The sequence below is a fragment of the Protomyctophum parallelum genome (assembly GCF_964188405.1).
Source record: "Protomyctophum parallelum genome assembly, chromosome: 10".
Classification (NCBI taxonomy): Eukaryota; Metazoa; Chordata; class Actinopteri; order Myctophiformes; family Myctophidae; genus Protomyctophum; species Protomyctophum parallelum.
Genome location: NC_139704.1, coordinates 52,914,014 through 52,930,212, shown reverse-complemented (window position 1 = coordinate 52,930,212; position 16,199 = coordinate 52,914,014). Strand labels below are relative to the sequence as shown.

At 42.4% G+C, this 16,199-nt stretch overlaps 1 long non-coding RNA gene across 1 annotated transcript; it reads left to right on the top strand.

Annotated features, from left to right (window-relative positions):
* Positions 1-341: 341 nt before the first annotated feature.
* On the top strand, positions 342-4,707 carry LOC310865954. Its single transcript, XR_014569861.1, has 3 exons — positions 342-477; positions 2,535-2,678; positions 4,574-4,707. It is a non-coding gene; the product is annotated as an uncharacterized lncRNA (long non-coding RNA).
* The last annotated feature ends 11,492 nt before the right edge of the window (positions 4,708-16,199 follow it).

The window sequence follows — 16,199 nt, the reverse complement described above, 5'->3', positions numbered from 1 at the left end:
TGCCTCTGTGATATAGTGGAGTAGAAGTAAAGGTATCGAAAATTGGAATTGGAATTGTACTTAACCCATTTTGGCCTGACGTCGAAATTTAAAAAATGTCTTCTAAATTCTGACAGTTTTCTGAAAACCCATGTTTTTATGTCAGTCGTTCTCAAAATGGGGTGACCCGCCCTGGCCGCTGTGCAATAATTGTTGATCAAAATCTTGACCCGTCTGCCCACAAGGCAACGGGCCGGCCGCGCACCACTACTACCTAGCATTGTGTTTGTACACCAGCAGGTGTTGATGTATATATATGTATATATTGTGTGTTTTACAGATGGTCTACTCAGCGTAAGGGATCTGGGTAAAAGCTCTTTGTACAACAGCAGAGAAGTGGTCAGCGTTCTCTCCTCTCTGCCTTCTCACCATTACAACACAGGCTGGGTGTTGAGTTACATCGCTACAGCACACTATGAGCTGGATGAATACTTACAGGTATGCACGCACGCACAGACAGACCGTTGAGTCACATCGCTACAGCACACTATGAGCTGGATGAATGCTTACAGGTATGCACGCACGCACAGACAGACCGTTGAGTCACATCGCTACAGCACACTATGAGCTGGATGAATGCTTACAGGTATGCACGCACGCACAGACAGACCGTTGAGTCACATCGCTACAGCACACTATGAGCTGGCCGAATATGTACAGGTGTATACACACACGCACACACACACTACAACACACACAATACCAGTAAGACACCTGAAGGCGAGAAGCGACCTCGAGATTGCGTGCACACATCCACCTGGGTGACAGCATATCTTAATTTTCGGGCCTGTTGAGAACTAGTTTTCGCCGGCTGCCGGGCGCGGCTGCACTAATAACTTTTGGGCAGGCCCGTCTAGAGTTTAAATGGACAGGTATCAGTCAACAGGCCCGTCTAGAGTTTAAATGGACAGGTATCAGTCAACAGGCCCGTCTAGAGTTTAAATGGACAGGTATCAGTCAACAGGCCCGTCTAGAGTTTAAATGGACAGGTATCAGTCAACAGGCCCGTCTAGAGTTTAAATGGACAGGTATCAGTCAACAGGCCCGTCTAGAGTTTAAATGGACAGATATCAGTCAACAGGCCCGTCTAGAGTTTAAATGCACAGGTATCAGTCAACAGTCCCGTCTAGAGTTTAAATGGACAGGTATCAGTCAACAGGCCCGTCTAGAGTTTAAATGGACAGGTATCAGTCAACAGGCCCGTCTAGAGTTTAAATGGACACTGTAACGGTTTGTTATAGATCATGGATCTGGGGTGCCAGCCAGGCAGTTGTATCCTGACAAAATGTTAGTTAATAGGGTAACCGTTGCATAAGGCTGTGCAGCATACCGTGGTCCGCACCACACTGCACACCCTGTAGAGTCACTTGTAAACACAATAAACACAGACACGGTAGAGTTGCAGTTAATAAGTTGTATAATGAAATGTTCACAGCACATAGGTTCACAGTTCACAGTTCAGTTCAGTATTCCGTCCTTGGCCCAAACGCAAAACCCGACAGTATGTTTCCTGTACCCGCACGGTATCCGTTAGGTTGTAACCCTGTTCTGTCTGTTCTGTTGTGTCTCTTCGTTTGTTACTCACTGACGTACAAATGTGGTGTTAAATCCCCACGGTTCCAAGGTGTCCGATCCAAACGACCGCCGGGACATCCTCCTCTGTGTGATCCTCTCCACAATGTATGTCCAAAACGACAACGCTTTGAGCGCACAACGATTCATAAACGTAAAGGGTTACTGGCTAAAACAACCGTAACAGCGAGTTGCAAACAAAACACCTCCAGCCTCCGCGGCTGCCACAGCACTTCCTCCTGCCGCTAGCCAGGTGCGTGACGTCAGGGCATAAAAAGACGTATCAGTCTGGAGTGTAACTGACGGCACAAATGGGCGTGCGTGCGTGTGCGTGTGGCGACACTAATCGCCACAACACGTATCAGTCAACAGGCCCGTCTAGAGTTTAAATGGACAGGTATCAGTCAACAGGCCCGTCTAGAGTTTAAATGAACAGGTATCAGCCAAAAAGGAGACATCGAAGAGGAAGGATGGATGGGGAAGGATCAACATGTGGAATGTCAGAACAGGTCAGCTCCATATATGGAGATCTAAGAGTATGAGTTTTGAGGTCAGATGTAGAGTTGTTGGCCAATATTGATGACATCAGCGATCTCCATACATGGGCTTAATATTGATGACATCTGGGATCTCCATCCCTGATGATGAAACGTGATGTCACATGCTCTCTCACCCTGGGTGTGACTAACACACACTGACGGGAAATGCACAATTCCATACTTAACTGCGACCGACACACACACACACACACACGCGTCCTATCATTCATTGGAAGGACAATATCAGTCACCAGAAGCAGAGACGTGTGTTTTCAAAATGCAGTTTGAAGTTGAATGGCCTTTGGCTTTAATATATCAAATGAATATTAAATACTTAATCAAGCAACTTCACTGCAATTATATATTGTATTTTCTTTCGGGCAGAGAGGCTGTTCAGTGAGGTGCGTCGAATCGAGCCGTGCAGAGTCGAAGGAATGGAGATTTATTCCACGACATCTGGCATCTGCAGAGAGACATCTGTCTACGCTGTCCAAAGACCTGACCGACATCGACAAGAACTGTCCTGAGGTGAGGAACTACAGACATAGCAGGGCGTTTTAGAGAAGGGAGAAGAGTCTGGGACGTGTGGAGCATTGTCCAGGGTATTTTAGATAAGTGAGAAGAGTCTGGGACGTGTGGAGCGTTGTCCAGGGTGTTTTAGATAAGTGAGAAGAGTCTGGGACGTGTGGAGCGTTGTCCAGGGTGTTTTAGATAAGTGAGAAGAGTCTGGTACGTGTGGAGCGTTGTCCAGGGTGTTTTAGAGAATGGAGAAGAGTCTGGGACGTGTGGAGCGTTGTCCAGTGTGTTTTAGAGAAGTGAGAAGAGTCTAGGATGTGTGGAGCGTTGTCCAGGGTGTTTTAGATAAGTGAGAAGAGTCTGGGACGTGTGGAGCGTTGTCCAGGGTGTTTTAGAGAATGGAGAAGAGTCTGGGACGTGTGGAGCGTTGTCCAGTGTGTTTTAGAGAAGTGAGAAGAGTCTAGGATGTGTGGAGCGTTGTCCAGGGTGTTTTAGAGAAGGGAGAAGAGTCTGGGACGTGTGGAGCATTGTCCAGGGTGTTTTAGAGAAGGGAGAAGAGTCTGGGACGTGTGGAGCGTTGTCCAGTGTGTTTTAGAGAAGGGATAAGAGTCTGGGACGTGTGGTGCGTTGTCCAGGCTGTTTTAGAGAAGGGAGAAGAGTCTAGGATGTGTGGAGCGTTGTCCAGGGTGTTTTAGAGAAGGGATAAGAGTCTTGGACGTGTGGAGCGTTGTCCAGGGTGTTTTAGAGAAGGGATAAGAGTCTAGGATGTGTGGAGCGTTGTCCAGGGTGTTTCAGAGAAGAGTCTGGGACGTGTGGTGCGTTGTCCAGGGTGTTTTAGAGAAGTGAGAAGAGTAGAGAGGACGTAGATCAAGGCAAGAAATAAATAAGAAGCTCGTTCCACACACGGGTTTCTCTTAGTGGGTCTCTCTAATCTTATTACAATACAAATAAGGGTTTTCCAGATGTATACAAGTTTGTTTCACAAACGTGCTGAATTTGAAGTTTTTCCAGAAAACTTAGTTCAGTTTTTAGAAGGCGTTTTTAGAATTGGCCTCGGTCCAAAATGTGTTAAGTTAAATTCATATTCTTTTGTTTCATTTCATGGCCTTCCTGCCCTCAAAGAATGACGTGACGAGATCTGCTATTTTCGGTAATTCGAAAGAGTATTTGAAGTGATCAAACTAGCAATAGAAGTTTAGAAGCATCTTCCACAAACACGAATGGTCTCAGTTAACAGTTCTACTGCGTTAACCGCTATTTAAGCCGTTCGGCCTAAAATATCATCTTTGCATTTTCAGTCTTGAGATTTTATTTAGCTTTCATACACTGTCTTAGAATAATTACTAAGAATCACCCTAAAACTAAGTTAATGTTGTGTGAACTCAGCCATCCACTGTCTTATAGGCAATTCACACTATGGTCCCGGGTGCGCACTCGGGACCACTTGGCAGATGTTGTGGTTGTGTGAATGATGCGTACTGTTCCCGGGAGCGGATTGCCCAACCGTCCCCGGGACCGCATGGGGGGGCGGGTCTCTGGACCGTTGAGGCAATGCAATTCAGTGTGTCTGGATTTATTTGAGACAATGTCGCACAGTTGAGGGTCAGTGTCCGTGCGCGCCAGCCATCAAGCACACCGTCATCAGGAGGATTAAATTGTGTTATGCAAGTGTACCCGGGTGCGCTGTTGAATCTCGGGTAATGTGAATCATGGCCATCAGGGTTCCAATTAAACGGATTCAGTCCGTCTCAGTGTGAATTGCCTATTAGACCAGTGGTTTTCAACCCTTTTCACATCAAGGTCCATTATTTATTTAATTATTCAGAATTTGAGCTACGGACCACCATTTGAGGACATTTAGCCTCTCAGACCCGAAACTAAACAATATTTTGTTATCGTTGGATAAGATGTTATCCACAATTCCAACTCACAGGTCCTGCACTGCACCTGGTGAGAGCAGGAGTGGACCTGGCGAGACTTAGGAGGGGCCCGGACAGGAGACATCCCACAGATTCTAGTCCTTCCACAGGCCAGACCTCCCAGTCCTGGCAGAGTGAGTAGTTCGGGAGCAGCGGACTGTGTGACCCTGTCTTTCCCTAATGGGACTGATCGAGGGTAGCTACTGGGACGTAAGTTGGGACTTGATCACCCCGGCTGGGTCACCTGAGTGATGTTGGGAGACCAGAAACCCTGATGACCTTGGGACACATCAATGAGCATACGTCCCAGGTGTATCCATGCCATGTTTTTTAGTTCATGCAGTATTGATGTTGGTACCATTAGGAGAGATAACAGGCAAATGTTGATCAAAATAATTATTCTACATTCTCTAATTGTTTAGACTTTCTGTACAATTGTGTAAATTAACTGATGCAGATGTTTGACAATTTAACTCTTGAGAGCATCAAGTGAAACAAAATGGATCCGTACGGGTCCATTTGGTTTCATTTTATGGTCTTAAGAGTTAAATATCTAGTCCATTTTGTTATCAACTATCCATCATTTAGCATGGAGACCACCTGGAACCCACCCAAGGACCACTGGTGGTCCCCGGACCACTGGTTGAAAACCACTGTCTTAGAGTAATTACTGTTTCTGTCTCACTCTAGTTATAATCTCACTAATAACTGTTAGGGTCTCTATCATGCAAAGACTCAACTTATGTAACTAAGGAAGCATTTTATGTAGACAATAGACATAGCACTATATTTATATGCATAGTTTCATTATATAGATATTTCACTGTTAGGTTCTTAGCTTGCTTATGGTGCTTATGGTTCATGTAAGTGATGTATTACCATGTGTTGTTGTTGTTGTTGCTTACTGTGAATCGTTCTGGATTAAGAGCGTCTGATGAATGACTAAATTGTCTCTCTGGCTCCCTTCCCAGGGGGACCCCAGCTTTGCCTACGCCTACACTCTGCTCTGACACAAGTTTGTTTTGACGGAGGAGTTGGACAAAGCCTTATCCTGCTGCAGGAACGCTATTAGTCAACAGTAGACACTACAATGCCTGGTAATTATTACAATTATTATTAGAGTCCACATTAGACACTGTCCCCTAGGGTAGGTAGTGGTACTCTCACATGTTCTCCCTGTGTCCCCTAGGGTAGGTACCCTCACATGTTCTCCCCGTGTCCCCTAGGGTAGGTACCCTCACATGTTCTCCCGTGTCCCCTAGGGTAGGTACCCTCACATGTTCTCCCTGTGTCCCCTAGGGTAGGTACCCTCACATGTTCTCCCGTGTCCCCTAGGGTAGGTACCCTCACATGTTCTCCCTGTGTCCCCTAGGGTAGGTACCCTCACATGTTCTCCCTGTGTCCCCTAGGGTAGGTACTCTCACATGTTCTCCCTGTGTCCCCTAGGGTAGGTACCCTCACATGTTCTCCCCGTGTCCCCTAGGGTAGGTACCCTCACATGTTCTCCCGTGTCCCCTAGGGTAGGTACCCTCACATGTTCTCCCTGTGTCCCCTAGGGTAGGTACCCTCACATGTTCTCCCGTGTCCCCTAGGGTAGGTACCCTCACATGTTCTCCCTGTGTCCCCTAGGGTAGGTACCCTCACATGTTCTCCCCGTGTCCCCTAGGGTAGGTACCCTCACATGTTCTCCCTGTGTCCCCTAGGGTAGGTACCCTCACATGTTCTCCCCGTGTCCCCTAGGGTAGGTACCCTCACATGTTCTCCCCGTGTCCCCTAGGGTACGTACCCTCACATGTTCTCCCCGTGTCTCCTAGGGTAGGTACCCTCACATGTTCTCCCCGTGTTCTCCCCGTGTCCCCTAGGGTAGGTACCCTCACATGTTCTCCCCGTGTCCCCTAGGGTAGGTACCCTCACATGTTCTCCCTGTGTCCCCTAGGGTAGGTACCCTCACATGTTCTCCCTGTGTCCCCTATAGGGTAGGTACCCTCACATGTTCTCCCCGTGTCCCTAGGGTAGGTACCCTCACATGTTCTCCCCGTGTCTCCTAGGGTAGGTACTCTCACATGTTCTCCCTGTGTCCCCTAGGGTAGGTACCCTCACATGTTCTCCCCGTGTCCCCTAGGGTAGGTACCCTCACATGTTCTCCCTGTGTCCCCTAGGGTAGGTACCCTCACATGTTCTCCCTGTGTGCCCTAGGGTAGGTACCCTCACATGTTCTCCCCGTGTCCCCTAGGGTAGGTACCCTCACATGTACTCCCTGTGTCCCCTAGGGTAGGTACCCTCACATGTACTCCCTGTGTCCCCTAGGGTAGGTACCCTCACATGTTCTCCCCGTGTCCCCTAGGGTAGGTACCCTCACATGTTCTCCCTGTGTCCCCTAGGGTAGGTACCCTCACATGTTCTCCCTGTGTCCCCTATCGGGTAGGTACCCTCACATGTTCTCCCCGTGTCCCTAGGGTAGGTACCCTCACATGTTCTCCCCGTGTCTCCTAGGGTAGGTACTCTCACATGTTCTCCCTGTGTCCCCTAGGGTAGGTACCCTCACATGTTCTCCCCGTGTCCCCTAGGGTAGGTAGTAGGTACCCTCACATGTTCTCCCCGTGTCCCCTAGGGTAGGTACCCTCACATGTTCTCCCTGTGTCCCCTAGGGTAGGTACCCTCACATGTTCTCCCCGTGTCCCCTAGGGTAGGTACCCTCACATGTTCTCCCTGTGTCCCCTAGGGTAGGTACCCTCACATGTACTCCCCGTAGAAATTGGGTTACAAAAATAAAAAATAAAGGAATCATAGTTACACAATGCCTGGTAAATATGTCCACAAATGCCATAGCCTACTGAATACACTATTTGTGTGTGTGTGTGTGTGTGTGTGTGTGTGTGTGTGTGTGTGTGTGTGTGTGTGTGTGTGTGTGTGTGTGTGTGTGTGTGTGTGTGTGTGTGTGTGTGTGTGTGTGTGTGTGTGTGTGTGTGTGTGTGTGTGTGTGTGTGTGTGTCTCTCTCTCTCTCTCTCTCTCTCTCTCTCTCTCTCTCTCTCTCTCTCTCTCTCTCTCTCTCTCTCTCTCTCTCTCTCTCTCTCTCTCTCTCTCTCTCTCTCTCTCTCTCTCTCTGTGTGCGTGTATGGGTGTGCGTGCGCTATAGGTATGGATTAGGGATGATCTAAGCAGGAGAAGTTCAACTTCGCAGAAATTCACTTCAAGAAAGCTCTGAGTATCAACCCTCAGTCGTCAGTGCTTCTGTCATATTGGCGTGGTATGTATGATAATTATAATGACTAGTCCTTATACCTGTTTGAATATATCAACACGCACACATGCACGCACATGCACACATACGCACATACGCACACGTGCGAGTCCGTGACCTGTCGTTGCAAGACACACAAGCAATGTGTGTGCAGACGTTCGCTGCATCACGGTCAGTACAGAGTTGAAACAAATCGTTCCCAAAGAGTCTCTGGTTTACTTCCTCATCGGCAAGGTAACATGACCTTTGAACTCTAACCTATTCAGGACGGGAACTAGTGCTGCACCATTCTTGCCTCTTTTGTTGTTGTTTTAATAATCTGTATATGTTATATGTTATGTGTTATGTTATGTTTCTCCAGATAGGGTAAATGCTGAATATTGGCTGATCACTGATCAGTGGCCGATTATTGGAGCATCTCTAATTTGAAGTGATCAAACTAGCAATAGAATACAAGTTTAGAAGCAGCTTTAACTGAATGGTCTCAGTTAAATGTAATAAAAGCAACCTTAATGATCTCTTCAGCTGGTCGGACTAAAACATCATTACATCTTTAGATTTAGTTATGCTTTATTCCATACACCTGGCCCTGATGACCTTTGATCTCTGACCTTTACAGGTGTATAAGAAGCTTTGCCACACCCACCTGTCCCTGACGACCTTTGACATGGTAACGAATTCTAAATCAATAAAATGTCTGAAACCCTGACTTCACTTCCTGCTGTCTTCTTCTGTGGTGTTAAATAAATGGTAAATGGTGCATTTCTATAGTGCCTTTCTCCAAGGCGCTTAAATATCCTGACCGTTGTTCTAATTCTCTATGTTGTGATTAGGGATGTCGCTAACGGATCATTTTCCATTCGGTTACCCCATAGCTTAATTAACGGTTGCTGATTTTATTTATTTTCTTTTAACCCAAAATGTATGTAATCTATCTAGTGTTCTCTTGGACATAGAAAACTCTCTTGCAGTGAGTGTTTAGAATGATGACATCTCTCCATAACTAAATAACACCATCAGGAACATACATTTATTATTTTTAGGTTTAAGTTAACCGTGAAGCCCATAAGTATATTCAGATTTGTTTTAACGGCTATCCGGTTAGCCATTGACATCCCTAAGTGTGTATCGTCTATTTTCAGCATAGAGGGAAGAAAGAGTAGACCACGTACCAAACAATGCATTGCACTGTGAGCTTGTAGATCTGTTGTTTTGGCTGAATGTTTATCAGAGCTTGTAGCTCGGTTATTTTGGCCGAACGTTCACACTGAGGAGATGTTCTACACACTTCAGCCAGTCAGAGAAGAAGGCCTCGTCTGTGATCAACAGGTACAGCATTTATGATTGATTGATTGAAATGTTTATTTCACAGTATGTAGGTACATTTCAAACAAAAGTATACAGGTCAATACAAAATCTACTGCTACGACGATAAAACCAGAAAAAACACTTGTTTACATTAGTGTTGATTTCGTTGACTAAAACTAAGACGAAAAATGTTCGTCGACTACCTTTTTTCACTGATGGAAACTAAATGAAAACTAAGCTATGATTACTAAAACTGATGACTATATATACTAACAATTTTGTCAACAGATAAAAACTTTTAAATGCTATAGGAAGAGATCCAGTATAAGTCATTTTACACTTGATTGCATGCTGAAAATAGCTGAGATCTACAAACTCGTGTGTCGCAGCGCAACACGTGAGCTTGTAGATCAGCTATTTTCAGCAAGTGTAAAATCAGTCATTACGACGGCATCACGGCTCACCAAAGTACATTTTAGTCTACTAAATCAACTGGATTTAGTCGACTAAAATCTTATGATATTTAGTCAACTAAAACTAGACTAACACTAAAACATTCCAGGTGACTAAAATGTGCCTGAAACTAAATTAAACTATTGAGAGAGTAAGAGACTTTGACTAAAACTAAAATCAAAATTTGCTGTTAAAAACAACACTGGTTAACATCAGTGGTCCATTGCAGCTGTCCGTAGGTGCTCTTTTTGAGAGCGGGTTTGAAGGAGTCTAGGGATTCACACGTAACTTTATATGCCATAGGAGTGAAATGCATCACAGTTTTACAAGTAAAAAAAATGGGTGAAGTTTGTTTTTGTGCATAGTTCCAACATTGTCTGTCCACCTATCATTAATTAATTAATTTAAATTAAACATTTATGAATATTCATATATTTTTAATGCTTATGAATATGATCACTGGATAAAGCCTGATAAATGGATTAATGCCTGATAAATGCCTACATTGTAATATAAAGTAATATAAACTTCTAGTTGTAGTTATATATAATTTAATATTATACTAGTTTAATTCACAAACATTCATTTAAAGTTTGTAAATGCTGTCATTAAAATGCTTACTATAAAAAATACTAAAATAGCTCAAATACTAACATTCATGGTCATAAGATCATAAAACATAATGCATAGTGATTCCATGATTCATAATAAATTGATTTCACGTGAGGTTGAAAATGTAAAAACTAAAAACATGATGTGATAACATTCTGAGGCAGAACAAACGTTCCCTGTCTGTCAGTAACACACAGCTGGACCATTGATTGATTGATTGATTGAACACAGCTGGTGCAAACATTTCGTCTCACTCAGGAGTCTGTACACTACTATAATATATTACTACATAGCCTACATAGTTACTGTACTATACTAGAACTCTACACTTGCAGCTTATATTGTTAGTGTTTAGTTATTTATAATAATAATAGTTATTATATATCGCGGTGCTAACTGCTAAAGATGTGTGGAGCCATGATGGAAGGACAGACGCTCACAACAAGAAGTAAATGTAAAGAACGTATTTTCCACAACGAGAGGCCAAACAGGTAATAATAATAATAACAACAATAGCGGTCAATGTAACGAGGTATTTTATTGTAGAGTTCTCTGTGTTGTGTTTACTTTGAGGGACGAGTTCAGCTTCTACATGTTTTCTATTTACATATGTGTGTTTGGTCAGTCTAATATTGGACCGTTCAGCTGCGCATTATTTCTACATGTTTTTCTACTGTATGTATGTCAGTAATATTGGGCGCGTTCTGAAATGAGCAACAATACAAACTAATAGGCGAGTTAATGCTTTAGCTCCGAGAGGAGGGTCCGTGTCAGGATATCCCTGAGCAGGTAGAAATGGAGTCGAGCCATACTTAAAACATCAGGTTTTCACCCCAAGGTCTCTACAGAATGACCTGGCTTATTAATATTTATGCTGACAATCTCCCAGAACAGAGCCATGCCACCAAACATGAATGTTGAATATTGTAATTAAATTACTGTATGCAAATTTAAATAAATTGTATTAAATGTTTTACCACTAAGACCAGACTGAATTTTAAGTAATAAGACTGTGTTTAAATTGGCTTGTTCTTCTAGTGTGGTACTTTTCCTCCAGGAAATGACTCTACTCCTTTTGAAAACTTTAGAAATCCAGTTTCTATATTTGTATTGTCATTAAATGTTCTGATGCAAATGGACCTCAATGTAAACAAGTCTTTAATAATGCTTTTCTGGGTTTTATCAGAGCGTGCGCTTTCTACAAACTGTTAATGGCTGTCACTTTTAGGCCAACACTTCCCTCTAGTGGTTACTCAGAGTAATGACAGCCTTACGCGTTTCACCAGGCAGAATAAATAATGTAATAAAATATCATTTAACAATCTAATTCATATATTTATTATTAGGAAAAACGAGTTATTAGATAATACAATAAATAATAGACAATGTGTTTATTTTCTTAAATAAATAAATATAATTTAAAATGTATTAATGAATAGAACTAGTTTGAACTTAATAGAACAACTAGTTAATACAATAAATAATACTAGACAATATGTTTATTTTCTTAAACCAGGCAGTACAAATAATGTAATAAAATATTAATTAATGGATCTATTTTATTAGGACAAATTAATATGGAAGAAACTGTTTAATGTGTGTACCGTCACTTTATTACCATTTCTTTAAAGACAGGCAGCGCTGGTTGGCAGGTATAAATACATATATAAAGACCAACATATTTGTGCCAGCATTGTGATTAGATTGATTTTATTTTTCTAAACGGTCTACAAAGTAAGTTGAGCTAAAGTTGTCAAATAATTGTCTGAGCTTGTAGATCTGCTATTTTTGAAAAGTCAAGAAAATGTGGTGCAGATCTTTGAATATATATTCTTTTAACTCATATCTTTGCTTCTGGGGGTCCCTGGAACAACATCTTTTCAGATGGGGGTCGGCCGCCATCATTTTTGTCACAGGCCTGCTGCCGCTCGCCGTCGACCACTTCAGAGTGACCGCGGTCAACCTGCCCACCTCTCTGACCCCGTGGTCTGCACTGACCCCATCGGTGACCTCTGACCCATGGTCTGACTGCAGAGACCCTATCGGTAAGTCAGTCGACGCTCGTTAAATCGATAAATGACTAAACTGTTGAAGATGGAGTGTAAGTGATGTGTTTAAAGCCAGTCTTCATTTTGACAGCAAATTTCATAGTCCTTTGAATAAAATAATTGTCATATTTTTGTCATCTAAAATGTTTTAGTGTGTCTACTGAATATCAAGATTTTAGTTGATTGCATTCTGCAGTACAATTTTCGTCTACAGTTTAATTTGTTGACAAAATTATATTTTGGCAGGCCTGACAATTTAAAGAATGTCTTCTCAATTCAGACAGTTTTCTGAAATATATATGTTTCTGTATCAGTGGTGCCCCATATTTCATGTCAAGGTCAAGGACCCCAAAAAATATGTAATTGGCCACCCGGTCCCATCTGAAAATATTTTGTTCCAGGGACCCCCCCCCCAGAAGCAAAGCTTTGAGTTAAAAATGTTCGCTCTGAAAAGAGCGATTTTTCAAAAATAGCAGACCTACAAGCTCGTAGCGCGCGCTTGATTCCAACTCATGAACTGTTTTGCAACGTGATTCTCTCTGCAGGACTACATGGTGCACGTGACAGATGGAAGGTGCCTTGGCCATAGAAGTGTGGGGTCATCTCTGCGCCAGGAACGGACGGTCCCCCTGGGAGCTGGACGGCAGTGGACGCACTGCAGGCCAAGACGCACACGCTCCAAGACAGGTGTGTGTTTATCAGGCAGCCTTATCAATAATATCTCTCAATTTTACAAGTGGGAAAAGTACTAAAATAACGAGTAAAAGTATCAATACCGGCCGCTATGTAGAAATACAAGTAAAAGTCCAGAATTCAAAATGTACTTGAGTAAAAAGTATGCACACTGTCCCAATTCACAAATCTTCAAAGGTTTTGAAAATAGCAGATCTACAAGCTCTCTCTACTATTTTCAACTGGCTAAAATGTATAGGGCTGACGGGGTTATTGTATGTTTTGTAATATTAATCTACAAAGAAAACATTTCTAATAATTGTAGTGGAGTAAAAAGTACAATATTTGACTCTGTGATGTAGTGGAGTACTTTGAGGGACGAGTTCAGCTTCTACATGTTTTCTATTTACACATATGTGTGTTTGGTCAGTCTAATATTGGACCGTTCAGCTGCGCATTATACATGTTTAATCAATTTACATTTTTCTACCGTATGCATGTCAGTAATATTGGGCGTGTTCTGAAATGAGCAACAATACAAACTAATAGGCAAGTTAATGCTTTAGCTCCGAGAGGAGGGTCCGTGTCAGGATATCCCTGACCAGGTAGAAATGGAGTCGAGCCATACTTAAAACATCAGGTTTTCACCCCAAGGTCTCTACAGAATGATCTGGCTTATTAATATTTATGCTGACAATCTCCCAGAACAGAGCCATGCCACCAAACATGCATTCTATGACCCTATAGTTTACTGAGACACTACACTGTCTCTCTGCATTCTATGATCCTATAGTTTACTGAGACGCTACACTGTCTCTCTGCATTTTATGATCCTATAGTTTACTGAGACGCTACACTGTCTCTCTGCATTCTATGATCCTATAGTTTACTGAGACGCTACACTGTCTCTCTGCATTCTATGAGGCTATAGTTTACTGTCTCTCTGCATTCTATGATCCTATAGTTTACTGTCTCTCTGCATTCTATGATCCTATAGTTTACTGTCTCTCTGCATTCTATGATCCAATAGTTTACTGTCTCTCTGCATTCTATGATCCTATAGTTTACTGTCTCTCTGCATTCTATGATCCTATAGTTTACTGAGACACTACACTGTCTCTCTGCATTCTATGATCCTATAGTTTACTGTCTCTCTGCATTCTATGATCCTATAGTTTACTGTCATTCTGCATTCTATGATCCTATAGTTTACTGAGACGCTACACTGTCTCTGCATTCTACGATCCTATAGTTTACTGAGACGCTACACTGTCTCTCTGCATTCTATGATCCTATAGTTTACTGTCTCTGCATTCTATGATCCTATAGTTTACTGTCTCTCTGCATTCTATGATCCTATAGTTTACTGAGACGCTACACTGTCTCTCTGCATTATATGAGGCTATAGTTTACTGTCTCTCTCCATTCTATGATCATATAGTTTACTGTCTCTCTGCATTCTATGATCCTATAGTTTACTGTCTCTCTGCATTCTATGATCCTATAGTTTACTGTCTCTCTGCATTCTATGATCCTATAGTTTACTGTCTCTCTGCATTCTATGATCCTATAGTTTACTGTCTCTCTGCATTCTATGATCCTATAGTTTACTGTCTCTCTGCATTCTATGATACTATAGTTTACTGTCTCTCTGCATTCTATGATCCTATAGTTTACTGTCTCTCTGCATTCTATGATCCTATAGTTTACTGAGACACTACACTGTCTCTCTGCATTCTATGATCCTATAGTTTACTGTGTCTCTGCATTCTATGACCCTATAGTTTACTGAGACGCTACACTGTCTCTCTGCATTCTATGATCCTATAGTTTACTGTCTCTCTGCATTCTATGATCCTATAGTTTACAGTCTCTCTGCATTCTATGATCCTATAGTTTACTGTCTCTCTGCATTCTATGATACTATAGTTTACTGTCTCTCTGCATTCTATGATCCTATAGTTTACTGTCTCTCTGCATTCTATGATCCTATAGTTTACTGAGACGCTACACTGTCTCTCTGCATTCTATGATCCTATAGTTTACTGTCATTCTGCATTCTATGATCCTATAGTTTACTGAGACGCTACACTGTCTCTCTGCATTCTATGACCCTATAGTTTACTGAGACGCTACACTGTCTCTCTGCATTCTATGCGGCTATAGTTTACTGTCTCTCTGCATTCTATGATCCTATAGTTTACTGTCTCTCTGCATTCTATGATCCTATAGTTTACTGTCTCTCTGCATTCTATGATCCTATAGTTTACTGTCTCTCTGCATTCTATGATCCTATAGTTTACTGAGACGCTACACTGTCTCTCTGCATTCTATGATCCTATAGTTTACTGTCTCTCTGCATTCTATGATCCTATAGTTTACTGTCTCTCTGCATACTATGATCATATAGTTTACTGAGACGCTACACTGTCTCTGCATTCTATGATCCTATAGTTTACTGTGTCTCTGCATTCTATGACCCTATAGTTTACTGAGACGCTACACTGTCTCTCTGCATTCTATGATCCTATAGTTTACTGAGACGCTACACTGTCTCTCTGCATTCTATGATCCTATAGTTTACTGTCATTCTGCATTCTATGATCCTATAGTTTACTGTCTCTCTGCATTCTATGACCCTATAGTTTACTGAGACGCTACACTGTCTCTCTGCATTCTATGCGGCTATAGTTTACTGTCTCTCTGCATTCTATGATCCTATAGTTTACTGTCTCTCTGCATTCTATGATCCTATAGTTTACTGTCTCTCTGCATTCTATGATCCTATAGTTTACTGTCTCTCTGCATTCTATGATCCTATAGTTTACTGTCTCTCTGCATTCTATGATCCTATAGTTTACTGAGACGCTACACTGTCTCTCTGCATTCTATGATCCTATAGTTTACTGTCTCTCTGCATTCTATGATCCTATAGTTTACTGTCTCTCTGCATTCTATGATCCTATAGTTTACTGAGACGCTACACTGTCTCTCTGCATTCTATGATCCTATAGTTTACTGTCTCTCTGCATTCTATGATCCTATAGTTTACTGTCTCTCTGCATACTATGATCATATAGTTTACTGAGACGCTACACTGTCTCTCTGCATTCTATGATCCTATAGTTTACTGAGACGCTACACTGTCTCTCTGCATTCTATGCGGCTATAGTTTACTGTCTCTCTGCATTCTATGATCCTATAGTTTACTGTCTCTCTGCATTCTATGATCCTATAGTTTACTGAGACGCTACACTGTCTCTCTGCATTCTATGATCC